At 38.9% G+C, this 20,480-nt stretch overlaps 1 long non-coding RNA gene and 1 other non-coding gene across 2 annotated transcripts; both read right to left on the bottom strand.

Annotated features, from left to right (window-relative positions):
* Positions 1-994: 994 nt before the first annotated feature.
* LOC125593387 lies at positions 995-3,510 on the bottom strand. Its single transcript, XR_007329300.1, has 9 exons — positions 3,211-3,510; positions 2,687-3,121; positions 2,529-2,540; positions 2,341-2,403; positions 2,182-2,242; positions 1,984-2,060; positions 1,694-1,820; positions 1,331-1,508; positions 995-1,256 (listed from the first exon to the last, which is right to left on the bottom strand). It is a non-coding gene; the product is annotated as an uncharacterized LOC125593387 (long non-coding RNA).
* Positions 3,511-10,159: 6,649 nt separating this feature from the next.
* On the bottom strand, positions 10,160-10,266 carry LOC125593638. Its single transcript, XR_007329538.1, has one exon. It is a non-coding gene; the product is annotated as a small nucleolar RNA R71 (small nucleolar RNA).
* Between the last annotated feature and the right edge of the window lie 10,214 nt (positions 10,267-20,480).

Raw genomic sequence — 20,480 nt, forward strand, 5'->3', positions numbered from 1 at the left:
GGCAAAATATTCAAAAGGGTTAGAGTTCTGAGTTTTGCAGATTAACCACCAGTTTGTTTCAATTTAAGAAAAGCCAGAGTTTGCTCCCTGCAAGTGTTTTGTCAATTGATATCTAATAGTTTAGGGATGTTGACAATTACTACGACATAAGAGCATCACCAACCTTTAGTTTAGGGATGTTGACAATTACTAAGACTATTGACAATTGATGTTTCAGTTTTAATAACACCAGAAATAATGTTATATATATTATTTGATGTTTCAGTTTTAATAATTTTTATATTTTTGTTATTTCTAATTCATAAATAATTATTTTATCATATTTAGATATTATGTTTGTTCAATTTTTGTAATTTTATGTTTATAAAATATTTACATTTATACTTTTTGGTTTAACAATATTATATTTTTATGTATTTATTTTATATAAAATATTATATTGAAATTTTCAAACTACTATTAATTATGAAAAGCACATAACCAAATAATATATTTATTTTAATAAAATTTGTATTAGTTAGTAATACCTATTTAACTATATTATATAATAAAAATGTTATGAATATTGTTACACCAAATTTGGTATAATACTATTCATTCTACACCAAATTTGGTGGGATATTATCATTGTGGTGTTCTATTGGAAATGAAATTATACAAAATTTGGTGTTTTTATGTTCCATCGGAGTTGGCTAAGAAAATGGAGAGAGACAATTATTAGTAATTACACCATAACTGTTTGTTACTTGAGGATATCAAGGGAGTTTTCCTGAAATATTTAATAGAATTTCATGAATATACTCTGTTTTTAACTATATGAGTCCATTCACGAAGGTGTCTTATATTTTAATCCTTCTTATCCTTTATAAAAATGCATATCACCACGAACTTGTGGCTTTGTTTCGTTAAAGTAGAAAATGCGGCAAGAGAACACTGTTGTAAGGCGTCTATAACAGTAGTACCTGAGATCAAAAGGTAATACACCAAACCAATCTTTTGGGAAGACTCCAATTTCAATGTAATTAGTAATGTATTTTTTTTCTTCTGGAAAAGTAGCCGAGGAGAAAGATATATGGTGGATCCAAGTTTAGACTTATTTACATAATTTACAGACAAATGTTCGAACAACAGAGATCCCAAACATGAACCACTTACTCCACCAACAGCATTAAAGACCAATAACCCTTGCAAGCGTGAACAGTTGTCGGCAAGTTCTCTCACACTGTTAAGTCAAAGGTCCACAATCTCGTTTCCAACTGCAACTACGTAACTTCTAGTCACCATTTGAAGAATCAGTAAGAATAAAGAGAGAAGGAAATTGTTTTCTCACCATTGACGAAGTTGTTCCCGGAGATAAGCTACTCAGGATGTAAAAGTTGCCAGTATGTTTTGGTACAGACTTCATCAATAACAATGGCTCAAGATCAACAAATAGAGCTCCAAGAATATGGTTTCCGGCTCCAGTTTCGCAGACGAAACTGTTGAAAGCGTCAATAGTCGAATCACTGCTAAGGAACCAAAACAAAGCTATAATCAGGTTCTTGGCTTTACAAAAAAAAACTTTGATCCACAGGAAATGGAGAAATTCTGTACAAAAATGAATCAAATCAATGAATTCCATTGTGTACTTTTTCCTTTTCTTGAGGGCTTAGTTTAAAAAAGGTAAAATTAGCAGGGGAAAATGTATTCTCACTGATTGTTGATGGTGCAATGGGAGCTAGATGTTTCCACCTCAGCGTTATTTCTACAAATTGAAGCAAGCTTTCATCCTCGATATACTGTCAATGTCTTCCATGTTTCAGCCAGAAGTTCCTATAAATCTGAAAAATGCCAAAAATAAGGTTTTAGCTCAGAAAAAGGCAGAGGTTGAAAGAAAATGAATAGTTTGGTTCAACAAATTACAAATCAATAGTTTGGTGTTATGCTTGAAATAGTTTCGTATTTCAATTATATTATATGTTGAAACCATTTTTATGTACTAACCATTCATTTCGACGTCATTCTTTGCTTCCTAAAGCGGTAAGTGAGAATGTAATGAACAGAAGTGTCTCATCAACAGCCTAGTTAAAGAAACACAACTCATAGTTTAAGAAACTCAACTCTTTAGATCAGTACAAATATGCTGCGAATGCAAACTCTGTTGTGATAAACGCATATGAGAACAATATCTTACATTCTTACCTGAGAGAAGAACTCCATTTGTTGGGTTTCTTTTAACGTCAAGCCCCTCTGTGCCTTAGGCCTACGACATGGCAAATTTAGAACATGTAAGTGATGTTTCTAGATGAACATTAACTCCCAATAATAAGAAAACAAGAAGGAAAATTCCCAGCACAATACCCGATAGTGGACCTTGATTTTGTCTTCTTTGTGAGTCTGAAAATCACATTTCAGAGGCTTGAACTGTAAAAGTGAACGATTGCAATAATGACACTTCCAATCATGCAGATTGAAAGATCAAGTTCACCATGGAAGTTAGTACCAATTCTTTCCAAAACTTAACCACGTGAAAGAGCTTTTCAGCATACCTTGATACCAATCTGCAACTTTGTCACATGAGCTGACTTCTTTGGATAAGTTGAAGATGAGAAACAACGACATAAAGCAAGGGAGATCAGATCGATTGCAAAGGTATGGGTTTTCGGAAACAGAGAAGACCAATGAGATTAAATCAGATCGCATATACCTGATGATAGAACAGTAAGCAGAACCAAAACTCCAACAGATTTCATGGTGAATGCAGGGTGCATCATCTCTTCGTTATCTGAGTGATTATACGGTACATCTGCTTTGAGTTTTGACTTTGATAAAGACCTAAGTGATTATAATTTGGAACGACACCGTCGGGATCGAGAGCTCCAGAACGGCGCCACCACTGAAGTAGAACGACACCGTCGGGATAGTCACCGTCTTAAACCCGGTGAGATCAAAACACATGTCCAAGACGGAGACGGCCGAAGTATTCTTATGCAGCGACATCTTCGCCTTAAACGCGCTTCGTAGCGCCGCGTAAGCTTTCGGCGGGAGGCGAGAGATGACGGTTCCGGTTTTGCCGAGAAATACAGAGGTGGTGTAAAGCTTGAGACTTCAGAAACTTTACTTTGCCAAGGAGCTTTAAAATCTGTTTGAAAAAGAAGATTGATCACGGTTATGGGGAAAAATATTAGAAATTTACCGAAGCTTACATTCTTATTTATATAGATCTGTAACCTTTGAGGAGGGCGAGGGTATTACTGAATGCAAATTAGTGGAGGTTCTGGTTTAATGGAGTAAATGGGAGCGCTAATTACGCTAATTGAACGAGAGGGTTATGCAGCCGTTTCTGCAGCGGAAGTCCGATCGATAAGACGGCGAGGTTGTCTCGACGCATAGGATGAAACTGTATATGAGACCGTACTTGGACCAAATTAAATCATGAAGCCCAATGTTTGAGCAGCCCAATACGCAAACATAACTTACATCGTGTGTTTGAGCAAGCTGCAGGTACACGTGGCACATTTTGTCCCATCCTTCCAAATGAGGTTGCATTCTAAAGAGGGACTCAAACCTACTTTATTGTATAAGATACTGTACAAGGTAGAAAAATTTGTATGCTCTTTTATGACTTATTTAAATCTAGTTCCTTGAACATAATGGACAATTTAAATATATTTATGGCTAAGGCCAGCCTCCCATTAAACCATTTTTTAGCCAATTCATTTAACGTCCATCTTACATAAGCGATGTTGTAATTAATTTAGAATGGTTCATACTGACAAATAGTGAATTTAAGATAAACTGGACAGACATGAATCTTTCATATTCATTCTTTAATTCTTTAATTTAGCCGAAAGATTGGTCATTTAAATGCAATGTTCATTCATATACCTTATGTCATTATTCTTATAGTTGTCAGATATGTCATAAATTTTCCAACTAAGGATTCACTTGCAGTCTTAAACCGTTCTTTTATATATTTAAAATGTTTTTTTTAGCTTTTTCAGTTTTCATAAGAAAAGTTTTAATATTTCTAGTTTTTGTCATCTTAAGATCATAATGGCCAAAAACTTGGTGTTGAGATACAACAAGTTTAAATTAGGCTTTTAAACATAATCAACACCTAAATTTATTGAATACTTATGCCAAAAAATTATGATGTCCTGTGGGTAGCAACTATATTTTCATCAATAATCTTATTATTCGAAAAATATTTATGAGTGATGTATCAAATTACTCAAACTAAGTTATATGTGGATATACTTAGTCTACACAATACTCACTCTATAAGCTATTTTATCGTATTGTGTGTACATAGTCTACTTGTGGGTAACTAATTATTACTCAAAATATCAAATACTTATTTGAATGATAATTCAAATAGCAAATCATTTTAGGATAAAGTCACTGTGGTGATATCTTTATCCTAATTTTTCTCTGTACATGAAATATTGTTTTGCTATACAACTAATGCATAAATTACTCAATTTGATTATATATGATTTATATATAAAAAAAATATGCATTCATTATTCCTCATTTCAGAGATCAAAATAGAATACACACATATATGGCATGATTCATGATTTTCGAAAAAAACTTGTCGGTTTTATACAAAAAATCTTAAACATTAATTGATATCTAATTTTCATTACATAAGTGTAGATCTACTTTCATCATCTAAAACATAAATCTATTATACTTTATGGCTTACCTTGATGTTTATAACCATTAGCTCTGATACCACATGTAAACATGATTTTACATGAAACCTAAGATGTTTAACATCTAGACTAATCACATAATGGAACTATAAAGAGGATATCTGAATACCTCGATTCTTCGTTTGCGGAAATCTTCTTGAATGGTTTCGATTATTGAAGATGAGTTCTTGATCTTTAAGTTGGAGTTGAGACTTCTCTCCTCTTACCGACACAACTTTCTATATGTTTTTTCTATTTAGTTTTTGTGATGTCTTTAGGATGGAGTAAAGACATCTATTTATAAGTGGGAAGAGTGACCAAACTTTCTCATCAAGTGTTGATTACTTTCTCACCAAGCCTTTTTTACTTCCTTGAAAAGTTTATCATTTAATCTCAGTCATCCATCAAAGTTGAGTAATGACAAGTGTTAAAACTTCTAGAACATTCATATTCATACATTGACCTTGTTCTCCTTTGATGCATTGAACTTAATTTAAATGTTTTCTGACATTGACACATGTTTTCATAAATCACCGAAGTGAGAAAACTTCTAGAAGAAATCGCTTGCCTATTAGTTAATCTTCATTAGGAACTAAACTCCTTTGCTTACCAAGTTTACTGGTTACCCAGTATGCTTAAGGTTAACAATCTTTATTAGAAATAGATAAACATAAGATCACATCATGGGAAAGAAAAACTTATTCATATACATAAATATTCCTTACGCTATATCCTTGGCCCGGCCTAGGCATGGGCATTCGGGATCCCAATCGGGTTTCGGTTTAGTCCAATCGGGTTTCGGTTTAGTCCAATCAGGTTTCGGTTTTTCGGGTTTATCAAAATCAGCCCATTCGGGTTATATAAAAATTCGGTTCGGGACCGGTTCGGGTTCTATCGGGTTTGGGTCGGGTTAGTAAATCTTCAAAGAACCGGTACAATCCGATGTACTTTCGGGTTCGGGTCCCAATCGGTTCTTCGGTTTAAATGTACCTGATTTTTATCTACTTCGTAACCAAAAAATAAGTAAAATCAGTTCCTCGGTTTTAAAATACTTGATTTGTACCTATTTTGTAACCAAAACATAAATAAAACCGGTTCAAAAAAAAGAAAGGAACATCAAATGTGATCATTCAAAATCAAATGAAAGTTAAACATAGTTATTGATCGAAAGAAAACCAAATAAATGAAAGCATAAAACGAAAACCAAGTTCTCATGAAATAAAAAACATTATTCAATGAAAACAAAACCAAAATCTAAAAACTTTAACCTTCAACCATCAATCTTCGTATAATAAATAATTATTTTAGATGTTCAATATATTTTGAATACATATTAGGAATTGAGATCATGTTTAATTGGTACAAGTTATTTTTGAGAATTTTAAATGTTTCGGGTTCTATCGGATATCAATTTAGATTAGGGTTCGGTTCAGATAATACCCATAATCCGATATACCATAAACCAAGATCCATTCGGTATTTATGCCGGGTTCGGATTTATTTTTATCGGATCGGTTTTCGGGTTCGGTTTATTTGCCCATCCCTAGCCCGGGCTTGAGAGGGGGGGGGGGGTTGTGGAAGTAAGAACTTTCCACCCTCTAACATTATAAACTATTTTTCAGTCATTTTTTCTAAAGTATTGTTAAAACTAGAAATATATATTACTATAAGAAAATATACAATTTACGACAACTGATGTTGATGTTATTGTTAATTTGTCGCAAATGGAGCGTTGCGACGAATTAACAACAATATTGAATTCTTTGTAAATCACCCGTCATAACAGAAATTCATTGTAAGAGTTTACAAAATTATTTCTTTGTAAACCCCATGCATAGTAAATCATCGTAAACTCGACGTTAACCTACGAGGCAAACATCGATCGTGAAGGACTCATAAAACTTTGTTGTAAAGTACTCGTGAATATTCGAATTTAATTCGTCGTTCAGGTTCAGGGCGGGGCTGAATGCAGGCAGATCTTGAGGGCCGGTAACTATATATTTTATTTTGGGGCCAATTTTCCAAATGTTTAGTTGGCTTAGATGGTGCAAGGGTTTGAAAATCGATTCAACTCCAAACGTCACGGGTTCGCATGCTGACTTCTGCATTTTTTTTATTTACTTTAGCTAATACTATATTAAACGAAAATTTATGAAAAACTAACCTTACCTATCAAAAAGGAAATAGAGAAACAACATAATAAAAATGAAATAGAGTGATAAAAACTAATAAAAAGCAAATAGGATAATGATCAGCATTAACTCATACATATTATTAAGTAATGATTTTTTTAGCTCTCGGTTAACAAAGCAACAAATTCTTTTGTTTTTCCGACATGGCTTTTCTGTTACATATTTTTAAACTGAAGTTCAACAGATTATATTCATTATTGACTATGTCACAAAAATGTTGATTAAATTATACAAGTTTTCAATTAAAAATTATGTATCAAGCTTTTCAATATTACTCAATACTTATATTTTAAAAAATTAAAATTTCTAGTTAAAAAATTAGGGGGTCAAAAAAAAATTTTGCTTCTAGTCAAGAAAATCTCAGGCACGGCCCTGTTCAGGTTACGTAAATTTAATGAGGAATTTACATGGATGACGATGTTAATACAACAACTTTACGAAGAAACATGTTAGGTATAAGCCCAGAGCCGGTCCTGACATTATTAAGACTAGAAGCAAAAAACATGTAACCTCATGGATTCGAAGCTGGGCTGAGCAAGTGAGGTTTTATTTCTGTCAAATAAACCACTAACCAAGGATACTTTCAGAAATATTTTGGCCCATTTGATATTTATTTAAAAGCGGCTAGAAGCATGGGCTTCACCCACTTGGCCCAGTGCCGGCTTTGGGTATATTCCCTATTCAAAAATGCGCCGCATAGTGCCGAATATATAATACTACGAATGTATTATATATAACAAAAAAGCATAAAATACCTTAAACCAAATCGTTGATCAATCTCCGCATAATCCCCAATTTTTTATCCAGCGCTAGGCGTAGCACAACGTACGAGGAACGCTTAGCGAGTTTCTGAACATGTTTTATAGCCACTACAAACACGTTTTCACTAATCATTTCACTTTTATTCGTACATTCCTCATTAAACAACTGATTTACGAAGAAAGCGATTTGTTGTAGAGTTGTCGTAAAGCATGGTTCTAAAAATCAGTCCAGGCAGCGCCTAGGCAAAACATCGGTCCTAGCCCAAACGGTTATCTTAAAATGTGATTTATACGATTCAAACCGTTTAAATTCTTCTAAATCAATTTAAATCGATTTAAATCTGTTAAATTAAGTAATAATGTTTGTACAAATCCGTAAATTTAACTAATTTCATTTGGTTTTTACAATTAATTTTGATAATTTATCAAAATAATATTATAATTAAACCTGATATTCCGTGTTTTTAACGGTTTTAAACTCGTTTTGGAGCAATTAAATGGTCGGTTTTAATTAATGTTTTGGTCTATTTGATGCGTTTTGGTGTTCTTAAGTGTAATATGCAGGTTACTAGATAGCTTGAAAGAAAAGAACGCATTCGGGATTTATTCAGAAGCAAGATGGACCGAACAATGGACCGAATGAAGTATTGATCGCACAGAGCACGAGATCGACCGATCCGGGCTACCTGGATCGACCGATCCCAGGCTTTCATACACGAGATCGACCGATCCGAGCCATGTGGATCGACCGATCTCAGGCGCTACGGGCTCCACACGCACAAACGAGCTTTTCACTCCTTTTTACCCACTCCCCTCAATAATTCAGAGAAGAACTCGACCTTTGAGACTCAGAAAAGACCAGGGGCGACCAAGGAGGAGATTTACAAGTTCTAGAGAGAGATTTGAGTGTTTTGTACTTGTTTTGGTGTGATTTGTGAAGATTTGTAAAGGAGTTCATCTCAAAACCATTTGGAGAAGATCTTCTGAACCTTTACTCTGTTTTAATACAATCTTATCATGTTTTCTTCATCAAAATCGTTTTGTTCTTGCTTAGTTATGTGTGAGTAGTCATCTAGTTGGGTTTAGGGGTTCTCATAGGGGATTTCTTGATGTTTTGATCCATAAAACGTGTGTAGACTAAGGGATTACGTTTTGGTTCTTCATCTAATGGATTTCTTACTGCTTGAACTGAATTGATCACTTAGTTCATGATTTCAGATTGTTTGATGCACCGAAAGTGATTGTTTGAACTTCCGAAAATACTTTAGATGAGCAAAGTGTCCTTAACCCTCGGAAGTTGATGTTATTGCGCTTTGTGAACATATTGAACCTGTTCTTAATGCTTGTTTAGAAATTGAAACTCAGCGGAAGTTAGTGTGGAGATTTCTATAACATAGAGAATTAGCGCTACGGAAGTAGGTTAATTCTAATATCGTGTTTGAGTTCTAGACGGTTCTTAATATATCCCTATGTTTGCCATTAATTGTATCTTGATTAAAAAGAAATCCCTGAGAATTCCCAATGCCCAACGTTTGTTTTAAAATAGTTTTCAAATCGTTTAAATCATCTTTTTACAGCTTGTTTATGCTTTGTGACACTAGAGAAAATTAAATAAAAACCAACAAAAATATATCTTGTTTCGCTGTAGCTATTAACTTGTCTGCAACTCTACGTGTGATCATCGGTCCCTGTGGATTCGATCCCGTATTACTACTGCGTACTTTACTGTGCACTTGCAGTTAGATAATCGGGTTAAAACTCGAGACATCAAGTTTTTGGCGCCGTTGCCGGGGACCATTTGGTCACCCTAGAGTTAATGATCAGTTTAAGACTATAGCATTTTCTTTATTTTGTCTAATGTTTCTGTCTTTCTCTTTCTGTTTGTGTTTTCAGGTGAATGAGCGGATTTCATACTAGAAGCAAAGGATCATCGAATTTAATACCTTTGGAGTTAGAGCTCGGCCGCCTAGAGAGACAAGTGAAAAAGAAAAGACTTGAGTCCGCTGAAGAGGTTGAAATGGCTGAACACCAAGAAGACCAATTTCAGGACAACCCGCAAAATCCAATTCCTGTAAATGAACGAGAAGGCAACAATGCTGGTGATAATCAGCAGGCTGGTGTAGCTGCAAGACAACAGGCTGGAGACTATGGCATGCCTAGGATGACGCTTGCACATTATGATACACCAGATGCATTCTATGCCGATCGTTCTGGGATTCGCCCACCTCCCATTGAGAGAAGAGACTTTGAGATCAAGACTGGTCTCATTAATTTGGTGGAGAAAAATCCGTTTCATGGAAACCCGTCTGAGGACCCGATGTATCACTTGGAGCATTTTGAGCGAGTCTGTGACACCAGCAGACATAATGGAGTTCCTCAAGGCGCTTTGAAATGCAGGTTGTTCCCGTTTTCCTTAGCTGATAAAGCTATCAGATGGTTAAAGTCCATCCCTCCAGGATCTCTTACTACATGGGAAGAGACAAGAGCTGCTTTTCTACAGCATTTCTTCACCAAGTCAAGGTCCACATATCTGAGAAGCAGAATTGGAAGCTTTCAGCAGCTTGATTCAGAAAGCTTTCATGAGGCTTGGGAGCGTTTCAAGGAGTACACACAGGACTGCCCTCACCATGGCTACACTGATGTGAGTTTGCTGAACATTTTCTATAATGGAGTTCATGAAGAGAGTCAAGATGCCATGGACACAGCAAGTAATGGTGATTTCATGACCAAGACTGTTGAAGAAGCTTACACCTTGCTGAACAACCTGTCATCCAGCAAAGCAAACCGCAAGTCAAGGTTTGACACCAGCCAGAAGGGTGTTGGTTATGAATCCAAGAAGATAGATGAGCTGAATGCCAAGATTGAGATGCTTCTCAAGAGAGATCAGAAATCTGTGAAATTTGTGGAGGAGCAAGGCTATCGTTCCTCACAAGAAACTGTTGGTGATGATTCAGATGATATGCAAGCTGATGTGAACTACATTGGTGGTCAAGGAAACTACAACAGAGGCTACAATCAGAACCTTGGATGGAGTCAAAATCAGCAAAATAATCTGTCTTACCGGAGCAACAATGTGGAGAATCCACAACATCAGTCCTACCCTCAGGCAGGAAACAGGCAGAACCAGAATCAGAACCAGAGTGTGTTCAACCAAGGATATCAGAACAGAAATCAATATCAGGGGAACAACTCGGGCAACTCAGGATTTCAGCAAAGGCAGCAGTACAACAACTATCAGAATCAAGGAAATGCCTCTTCGTCACAGCCTTCTCAGGATAACGAAATTAAGAAGATGCTGCAAATGGTGCTAGAAGGTCAGAAGAATAGCACTGCAGAGATAAACACCAAGGTGGATAACATGTATGGAGAGCTTAATGGGAAGTTCGAAGCTTTGAACACCCATTTGAAAGTTTTGGAAAAGCAAGTTGCTCAAACCGCCTCCAGCAGCAGAACAGCACCTGGATTTCTACCAGGGAAGTCAGAGACGAATCCCAAGGAGTTTGTGAATGCTATAACACTTAGGAGTGGAAAAACGATTGAGGAATCGAAAGAGAAAGAGATCGACCGATCTCAAGAACAGATCGACCGATCCAAGGGAAGGAGATCGACCGATCCGGTCCATCTGGATCGACCGATCCCGTGTCGACGAAGCCAAATTCCTCTGAACCTGAAGAGGTGTATGTGGCGCCTCCTGCTTATGTTCCTAAGGCTCCATACCCATCCAGACCAAGGCAGAAGATCAAAGAACGTGAGTACGAGAAGCTAAAGAACCTTGTTGGGGAGTTACATGTGAGATTGCCATTTGTTGAAGCGGTGAAGATGGTACCTTCTCTTAAAAGGTACATGAAGGAGATTCTTACCGATAAGATGAGCCTAGAGCGGGGTGTGTTGATGCTCAATGAGGAGTGTAGCGCAGTTCTACAAAATGTCATGCCTAAAAAGCGTGAAGATCCCGGAGCATTTGTTCTACCATGCCGCATTGGATCACTTACTTTTGAGAAGAGTCTCTGCGATCTGGGTTCAGGAGTGAGCCTAATGCCTTTCTCTGTCTCTGAGAGGCTAGGCATGACGAACTACAAACCTACAAGGATCTCCTTGGTCCTTGCTGACCGATCAGTGCGAAGACCAGTCGGTGTACTAGAGAACATCCCTGTTGGTGTTGGAAAGGGATACGTGCTTACCGATTTTGTAGTTCTGGAGCTGGAAGAGGAACCTAAAGATCCTCTCATTTTGGGCAGACCGTTTTTAGCTACTGCTGGAGCCATGATTGATGTACAGAATGGGCATATAGACTTACGTCTAGGAGACATGGCGATGAGATACAATGTGGAGAAGGTGCTGAAAAATCCGACTATTGATGGACAGACTTTCTGGGTTGATACATTGACTGAACTGGTGGAGGAAATGGATGAAGAGTTGCACACTGATGATCCTCTACAAGTCGCATTGACCCAAAGGGAGAGTGAGTTCGGGTTCATGAACCAAGAAGTGGTTGGATTTTCTGAGATTTTGGATTCAGCCTCACCGATTGAGAAGCATGTCGCCTATGTCAGCCTTGAAGACTCAGGCACCGATAAAACCGTCAAACCGTCATCCTCCCAACCAGATTGGAGTGAGGAGAATGCTCCAAAGGTGGAACTTAAAGCCCTCCCAGCTGGGCTGAGGTATGCATTCTTGGGACCGAATTCCACATATCCTGTTATTATTTGTGCTAACCTGAATAATGTGGAGACCGCTTTGCTTCTTTCAAAATTGCGAAAGTATAGAAAAGCATTGGGGTACTCTTTGGATGATATTACAGGTATTTCTCCAGATCTTTGCATGCACAAGATTCACTTGGAGGATGAGTCAAAGACGTCCATAGAGCACCAGCGAAGACTGAATCCCAAACTGATGGAAGTTGTGAAAAAGGAGATTCTAAAGCTGTTGAGTGCAGGGGTGATCTACCCAATTTCAGACAGCACTTGGGTGAGCCCGGTTCATGTGGTTCCTAAGAAGGGTGGCATCACTGTCATCACAAATGAGAAGGATGAGCTGATTCCTACCAGAACAGTCACAGGGCATAGGATGTGCATTGACTACAGGAAGCTAAACTCAGCCACAAGGAAGGACCACTTCCCACTTCCTTTCATTGACCAGATGCTGGAAAGACTAGCCAACCACCCCTACTACTGTTTTCTCGATGGCTACTCCGGGTTCTTTCAGATACCCATTCATCCAGACGACCAAGAGAAGACAACATTCACCTGCCCATACGGTACTTTTGCCTACAGGAGAATGCCCTTCGGATTGTGCAATGCTCCTGCAACTTTCCAGAGATGCATGATGTCGATCTTTACTGATCTTATTGAGGACATTATGGAGGTTTTTATGGACGATTTCTCAGTCTACGGTTCTTCATTTAGCGACTGCCTTGCTAATCTGTGCAAGGTGCTGGAAAGATGTGAGGAGAAGAACTTGGTGTTAAATTGGGAGAAGTGTCATTTCATGGTGAAAGATGGCATTGTTTTGGGTCACAGGATATCAGAGCAGGGTATCGAGGTTGACAAAGCAAAGATTGAAGTTATGACCAGCCTACAGCCTCCCAGGACAGTGAGGGATATTCGGAGTTTTCTGGGACATGCCGGTTTCTACAGGAGGTTTATCAAAGACTTCTCTATGATAGCGAGGCCACTCACCCGTCTGCTGTGCAAAGAAGCGAAGTTTGTTTTTGATGCTGACTGCCTCGCTGCGTTTCAGATTCTCAAGAAGTCTCTAGTCAGTGCTCCCATTGTGCAGCCACCAGATTGGGACTTGCCATTTGAAATAATGTGTGACGCAAGTGATTACGCGATTGGAGCTGTTTTGGGGCAGAGAAAAGACAAGAAACTCCATGTGATCTATTATGCCAGCCGAACGCTTGATGATGCTCAAATCAAGTATGCTACCACTGAGAAGGAGTTGCTGGCAGTAGTTTATGCTTTCGAGAAGTTCAGGTCCTATTTGGTGGGCTCGAAAGTAATTGTGCACACAGATCATGCAGCCTTGAAGTACCTGATGACGAAAAAAGATGCTAAACCGAGACTCTTAAGGTGGATCTTACTCCTACAGGAGTTTGATATTGAGATCAGAGACAAGAGAGGAGCAGAAAATGGAGTGGCAGATCATCTTTCCCGAATGAGAGTGGAAGCTGAAACACCACTGGATGATACATTACCCGAGGAGAATGTCTATGTGATCACCTTGCTGGAGGATGAGTATTTGGATCAGGCTGATTGCTGTGCCATGAGACAAATTCAGGATGATCTCCCATGGTTTGCAGACTTTGCAAACTACCTATGTGCTGGAATTGAACCACCGAACCTGAAGGGATATGAGAGGAAGAAGTTCATGAGAGATGTGAACCACTATTACTGGGATGATCCCTTCCTCTACAAGAGATGCTCAGATGGTTTATTCAGGAGATGTGTTCTGGAGAATGAGATGCAAGGGATTCTTTTCCACTGCCACAGTTCAGAATACGCAGGCCATTTTGCAACATTCAAGACGGTTTCTAAGGTCCTGCAGGCTGGTTACTGGTGGCCTACACTTTTCAGAGACGCCCATGAGTTTGTCTCAAAGTGTGATGCATGTCAGCGGAAGGGTAACATCAGTAAGAGAAATGAGATGCCCCAAAATTTCATCCTTGAAGTTGAAGTTTTTGATGTATGGGGAATTGATTTTATGGGCCCTTTCCCATCTTCTTATGGAAATGAGTACATCCTGGTTGCGGTTGATTATGTCTCCAAGTGGGTGGAAGCAGTAGCCAGCAAGACAAATGACTCTAGTGTTGTCAAGAAAATGTTCAAGACAGTCATTTTTCCAAGATTCGGGATCCCGAGAGTGGTTATTAGTGATGGAGGCTCTCACTTCATCAACAAGACGTTCGATAAACTGCTGAAGAAACATGGAGTAAAGCATAAGGTAGCTACACCTTATCATCCTCAGACAAGTGGGCAGGTTGAAATATCGAACCGAGAAATCAAAGGGATTTTGGAGAAGGCTGTAGGCAAAACAAGGAAAGACTGGGCTGTGAAGCTTGATGACGCCTTATGGGCGTATAGAACCGCCTACAAGACTCCCTTGGGCACCACTCCTTTTAATCTGGTCTATGGAAAGTCTTGTCACCTACCTGTGGAATTGGAGTACAGTGGTTTTTGGGCAACGAAGTTGATGAACTTCGACATTAAAACCGCTGCAGAAAGGAGGATGGTTCAGTTGAACGAGCTGGACGAGATTCGGTTGAACGCCTATGAGAACACCAAAATCTACAAGGAAAGAACTAAGGCGTGGCATGACAGAAAGATAATCCCGAGAGACTTCGCTGCTGGAGACAAAGTCCTTCTGTTCAACTCTAGACTCAAGCTATTTCCTGGAAAGCTTAAGTCTCGTTGGTCCGGACCTTTCACCATCACAGAGGTTAGACCTTATGGAGCTGTTGTCTTGGAAGACAATGGGAGGAAATTCACCGTCAATGGGCAGAGGCTAAAACCTTACTTCACAGATGCAAAACCCGAAGAAGGAACCAACATTCCTTTAACGGAACCCGATCTCGCCTAAGGACAACAAAATAGTCAGGCTCGCGACTTTAAACAAGCGCTGAGTGGGAGGCAACCCACATGGTTTGATTTTCTTTCTCTTTTGTGATTATGTTTTCTTGTGTGAATTGATTTTTGGTTGTGTTTTTAGATGATTTTTAGGCATGTATCACGATCAGGCATAGATCGATCGATCCACGATTCGAAGAGCGGTCGATCCATGTCACGGATCGTTCGATCCGGGAAACTAAGAGCGGTCGATCTAAGGCACGGATCGGTCGATCCATACGTATGGGATCGGTCGATCCAAGGTAAGGCATGTCCGGTTTGATTTCACTCAATTTAAACCGGAAAACACCCATACAAACAACCAACTCGCGAAAATCAGATCAAAACACTCATAATTTCATCTTCCTCTCCTCTCAAACTCTCTCAAACCTCTAAAGAACATGCAAATCGATTTTCATCATATCTCAACCGATTTTTGTAATTCTTGGTGCTAAACTCATTAGTTTTTCAAGCTCTATCCATTTCTACCATCAGTTTTCATCAAGACACAGGTATGACTCTCTAATTTTAGAATCAAAAATCGCCCTAGGGTTGGATTTAGGGGAATCTCCGAATTCTAAATGGAATAGCATCTAGGATGGTTTATTTGTGATGATTATACTCATGGGTTACCTAGATTTCCAATTTGTAGGATGAATTGCGATTTTGTTTAAAAAAAAAAAAAAAAAAAAAAAAAAAAAAAAAAAAATTTAATTTTCGAGTTTAATTGAAAAACGAAAATTGGAATGGAGTGTGATGTGTTATTTTGAGTTTAGAGAAGAGATGTGTGCTAAATTTTAACATGTTTAGGAGGTTGATCAGAAATGATTATATAAGAGTGTTTTTCTATATGTCTCTTACTTGGGTTTCGATGAATTAATTTTGCAGATAATGCCTAAGAGACAGAAGAAGCAGAGTGAGCGTGGGGATTCCTCGGTACAGACTGCTAGGCTCAGCACAAAGGGCAAGTTCCGAAAGACGGATAGGTCTCATCCTGCGAATCGAGAGATAACCCAGCAGTGGGATATACATGATGATGATTTCTATGAGCAGATGAGGGGAGTGGAAATATGTCCGTCGCGCTTCGCACACAGAGACACTACAGATGCATTGGGGATAACCGAGGATATTGAAGCCTTGTTCGAGAAGATTGGCCTGGGGTACATCTTCGATCTCCACTGTGATTGCTATGCTGATTTGACCAGGCAGTTCCTCGCATCAGCCCGCCTCTACCATCCTGACGAGGACAACCCGGTAGCTGATAAGGCGATGTTCTCCTTCATTGTGAACAGGCAGTTCCACTCCATGACCATCTTTCAGCTTTGCGACATCTTTGGGTTCGGAAAAGGACGTCAATCTTGTGTTCCTGACTTCCCGGAACACAATGATTTCTGGACATTCATCGCTTCAGGAAACTTCATCTCTCGAGAGGCCAAGCAAGCGAGAATTCGTAGCCCTGTTCTGCGATATGCAGTGAGAGTGATCAGCAGTGTTATCTATGGGAAGACGGAACCCGCTGCAGTGACAAAAGATGAGCTAGCTCTTCTGTTCATCGGGGCTGGACACCTATGGCCTCAAGGCGCAGACATTACCTATGTTAGCGGGAAGGACATAAACATAGGAGCTGTGATCGCGGAGAAGCTTGCGTACTTCAAAGTTTCAGATACGAAGAGATGTGGGTTTGGAGCGGTTATCACACAGATCTTAAGGCATTGTGGAGTGTTTCTTCCACCTGTTGACAGAGTGGTGGATAAGAAGGGGATGTATCAGAACTTTTTCGACATGAGAGCACTCATTAGCAGCCACTACCTCACCGGCCCTTGGCGAGGAAGCATCGACAAGTCCGCCCCTCATATCTACCAGTTCCAGAACCAACAAGGGAGAGAGCAATTTGTCAAGCTACCCGATACCGCCATCACCGAGCTGACTGATCCAGGTGCTATCATATTTCTACCACCGCCTGCATCTCTCTGCACCAGACCCGCGACACTGAAGAAGAAAGGAGTCGCATCATCATCGACACACCAGCAGACACCACATGATGATATAGAGGAGGAACCTGAAGATGAGGAAAGTCTTTTCCCCACGGATTTCACTCCGTATATGCTGCCACCAGCACCTCCCGCTACTGCATCCGCTGCTGAGATCAACGCTTGGTCGATCAAGAGCCATCAAACCAACAACTCCATACTGCTGAAGATGTGGAAGGGAATCTGCAACATTAAGAAGGGATGCGCATCACAGCCAGCTGTTTCTGGAGATAGCGATGACGACTCAGGCGCTCACGACACCGCTGCTGGACCTGAGGCAGCGGAGGACTCTGATGATGATGGAGCCTTGGAGAGGCGCTCCAAGAGGCGTACTGACCGCAACGCCTGATCGGTAATCTCTCTTGGAATTATTTTCACACCGAGACGGTGTGAAGTAAGTCTGGGGGAGGATGCTACTTATGTACCATATTGCTTTTATTTCTTTTATTTTCTTAGTTTATCGGATTTGCTTGTGTTTTAAAAACTCTCTCTACGTATCTTTCTCAGACCCTGTGATGATTATTAGACTATTTCCTTGTGTGTTGTGCATTACATTTCATATTGGCCATTTTTCAGGACTGTTAGCGCAGACAAACCGAGGAACCACTTGACCAAACAACCTCTCCTTAAATCTTTTATCAAGTCTCGGTGAATTGTAATCGACTCAACTATTTTTGACCATTAATGAATTTAATTTCTTTTGACCAGGAATCAACATCAGGAAACGGTACACCATATACACATTCAGGATTTTCTTTACCACATTTTACCACTCTTTAATAATCCTGAATGGCCAGACTCATCAATAGTTTGGTACCACACCTACACCTTACCCTTTTATTTCATCTCCATGCATTCTTACACACTGATTATATGTGCATACATGTGCAAAAACAATGGAGAGATTAGGGTAGACATGGTTCATCCGACTGCTTAGGTAGGATCGGAACATTTAGGTGGTTAGACACGGACCTGTGTGTCTAGAGGTGTAAATGGAAAATTGGGTGTTGTAAGTGTGTGATTGCATCGCAGTGTATATATTCGATTTCGGTTTGTATATGTTTTCTTAAAAAAAAAAAAAAAAAAAAAAAAAAAAAAAAAGATATGATTCGATCGATTACCACAAAACATTTGCAAGTAATCGGTCCAAAAAAAAAAAAAAAAAAAAAAAAGATATTATTCAGTATATTTGATTTAGACATTTTATTTTTATTTTATGTACTAGAGATGATGCTTTGTTTAAATTTGGGGTTAGAGTTTGAGATTTGTTGGGTTTTGATCATTTGAGACTTGAGCAGTTCGAAAACATGGTTATCAATATACTCGGTCTCTCCAGCGATTTTGCATAATGTTTTGCATTTTTTTTGTTATCGCTGATACCCACAAACACTTGAGCCTCACCTAATTAAACACTAAAACAGCCTCCCATACACCGAGCCCGTTATACCTGATGGAGATATCTTTGGTGGAAAGGTCACGCCCTTTTTAATGAATGTAAAGAGTTGATTACTTGAAACTGAGACTTGCAGGTCTGAAATATGGAAAGGTTTGCGCGGTCTTGGTGGGGATTTGGAATGAATGCCTTGACAGTCTCTGATTTAAGTGGTTAGCGAAATCACAAGGTAAGGTCTACTGAGGGTTAGTGAGCTCCCAAATTTTAATCCTCTTTACTTGAGGACAAGCAAAGATTCAAGTCTGGGGGAGTTGATATTCCGTGTTTTTAACGGTTTTAAACTCGTTTTGGAGCAATTAAATGGTCGGTTTTAATTAATGTTTTGGTCTATTTGATGCGTTTTGGTGTTCTTAAGTGTAATATGCAGGTTACTAGATAGCTTGAAAGAAAAGAACGCATTCGGGATTTATTCAGAAGCAAGATGGACCGAACAATGGACCGAATGAAGTATTGATCGCACAGAGCACGAGATCGACCGATCCGGGCTACCTGGATCGACCGATCCCAGGCTTTCATACACGAGATCGACCGATCCGGCCATGTGGATCGACCGATCTCAGGCGCTACGGGCTCCACACGCACAAACGAGCTTTTCACTCCTTTTTACCCACTCCCCTCAATAATTCAGAGAAGAACTCGACCTTTGAGACTCAGAAAAGACCAGGGGCGACCAAGGAGGAGATTTACAAGTTCTAGAGAGAGATTTGAGTGTTTTGTACTTGTTTTGGTGTGATTTGTGAAGATTTGTAAAGGAGTTCATCTCAAAACCATTTGGAGAAGATCTTCTGAACCTTTACTCTGTTTTAATACAATCTTATCATGTTTTCTTCATCAAAATCGTTTTGTTCTTGCTTAGTTATGTGTGAGTAGTCATCTAGTTGGGTTTAGGGGTTCTCATAGGGGATTTCTTGATGTTTTGATCCATAAAACGTGTGTAGACTAAGGGATTACGTTTTGGTTCTTCATCTAATGGATTTCTTACTGCTTGAACTGAATTGATCACTTAGTTCATGATTTCAGATTGTTTGATGCACCGAAAGTGATTGTTTGAACTTCCGAAAATACTTTAGATGAGCAAAGTGTCCTTAACCCTCGGAAGTTGATGTTATTGCGCTTTGTGAACATATTGAACCTGTTCTTAATGCTTGTTTAGAAATTGAAACTCAGCGGAAGTTAGTGTGGAGATTTCTATAACATAGAGAATTAGCGCTACGGAAGTAGGTTAATTCTAATATCGTGTTTGAGTTCTAGACGGTTCTTAATATATCCCTATGTTTGCCATTAATTGTATCTTGATTAAAAAGAAATCCCTGAGAATTCCCAATGCCCAACGTTTGTTTTAAAATAGTTTTCAAATCGTTTAAATCATCTTTTTACAACTTGTTTATGCTTTGTGACACTAGAGAAAATTAAATAAAAACCAACAAAAATATATCTTGTTTCGCTGTAGCTATTAACTTGTCTGCAACTCTACGTGTGATCATCGGTCCCTGTGGATTCGATCCCGTATTACTACTGCGTACTTTACTGTGCACTTGCAGTTAGATAATCGGGTTAAAACTCGAGACATCAAAACCTAAAATCAAAAATATCTTATACAAATGTACAATATATAAAAAATAAATTAATAATTTGTTAAACCCTGGGCCACATATAATACCTCTGATAATCCTCCTAATTACTGCCTAGCAATTCGTAAAGTAACAAGTATTTTACGACGAATTATGTACGAATTTGTTTTTCACGTAATCTACTCGTTAT

This window comes from Brassica napus, chromosome C9 (genome assembly GCF_020379485.1).
Source record: "Brassica napus cultivar Da-Ae chromosome C9, Da-Ae, whole genome shotgun sequence".
NCBI classification, from domain to species: Eukaryota; Viridiplantae; Streptophyta; class Magnoliopsida; order Brassicales; family Brassicaceae; genus Brassica; species Brassica napus.